We start from the raw sequence: 1527 nt of genomic DNA on the forward strand, positions 1-1527 counted from the left end.
TATTTCACTGCAAAATTTCAATGAAAGATTCTTGGGTTTTCTCCATTCTGAGATGAAAGATTGTATGTGATGGGCCTGGTCACTGGGAGAAGAAAATAAAATCCGTGCATGGTATTAGTGCACTGTCTCTGTGCAGAGCCTAAGGTGACAGTATTTCCCACTCGTGTTAAGCATTTACCCCTTTTAGCAACAAACCATTCTCAGGAACTTTGTTGCTTTTAAAAGCCTTGTTCTTGGACTGAATAGATGTCATTCCTTCATGATTCTCACTCAGTGACAAAATACGTGGGAGATCCTGGGATTTGGTGCTGGCAATGTACTTTATAATATGCATATCTATAAAAATATTTGCAGTAAAATCCATTGTGACTGTAGCCAGAAGCATGATCTTCCAGACCGCACACTTAACGCCAACAAGCCAAGGCAGCCTGACCTGGGAAGTTAGCAGTGAGGAGGTCAGGTTATGAAGAATGTATTTTCAAAATATAACTGAACAGACCAAATGCCTCGACATAGCTCCAAGTCTGTCTCAACACAGTATTGCAGAAATTATATTAATCCAAGGGCAATTTGGGGCATATCACAAAGGGTGATTAGTTGGTAGGTATCTACCAAGCCAGGGTCCCAGCATCTTACTTTTGGGCCCCCTGTCTTGATGCAGATAAAGATGTGGATATAGATATAACAGAATTGCAACTAGCAATGTAAGAAAAAAGCTTTCTTTAGCTTTCAGCGCAGTGTTACTATTTCTACCACATTACCCTCTAACCTGATGAGGCTTTGGCTCAGTCATAACAGAAAATGAGCTATCATTCTGTACATCTTTGTAGAGCACATAACGTATTAAGGCCCTGACCTTACTGGCATGAAACTATGATTTCCCTGTAAGTGCAAAATAATAATATTTCATTAATCATCCACAACAGAAATCCCCGTTCCCCAGACTATTCTGGCAATATTCTGCATTTTTGCTTGTCTAGGAACCTGAATTAAAAGGGAGAAAAATGGTTTACAACAGCCTGTGGCAGTGATGTAGCAAGAGACCTTATGTAAGAGCTGGCGGCGTGCTCGCCGCGCGAGGGTGAGGCGTAGGAATGAGTGATCCTGGAAGGATGTTTCTCTGAGGTGTGTTCTGTGCCTGGGCTGGGAACAGCAGTCTCAAGGGCACAAATTCCAGCGTCTGAATGTGCTTGGTCTTGTTCAACTGATTAATTTCTTACAGCTATCCCAAATCAAGCTACAAAATCCCCTAGTACTTTACTCAAAGCCTTTCATGGCTCGTCAATAAATTATTTTCAAATTAACTACCTGATAATTTGAATCTGAAGGCTCTTAAAAGATGCAGCATGGTGAGAGAGAGAAAATAATGAAAGTCCCGGACTTCACCCTGCCTATAAAAAGGAATAAAGGTTCTGCTCTGATGTATTATTCAATTTGGTGCTTCCAATAGTAATGCTGAGTGTGTAAAAACTCCTTTTGAGGATACATTTGATGGATAAGCACCAATAGTGGAATAAGTTTTCAGTG

This window comes from Harpia harpyja, chromosome 21, assembly GCF_026419915.1.
Source record: "Harpia harpyja isolate bHarHar1 chromosome 21, bHarHar1 primary haplotype, whole genome shotgun sequence".
Lineage (NCBI taxonomy): Eukaryota > Metazoa > Chordata > Aves > Accipitriformes > Accipitridae > Harpia > Harpia harpyja.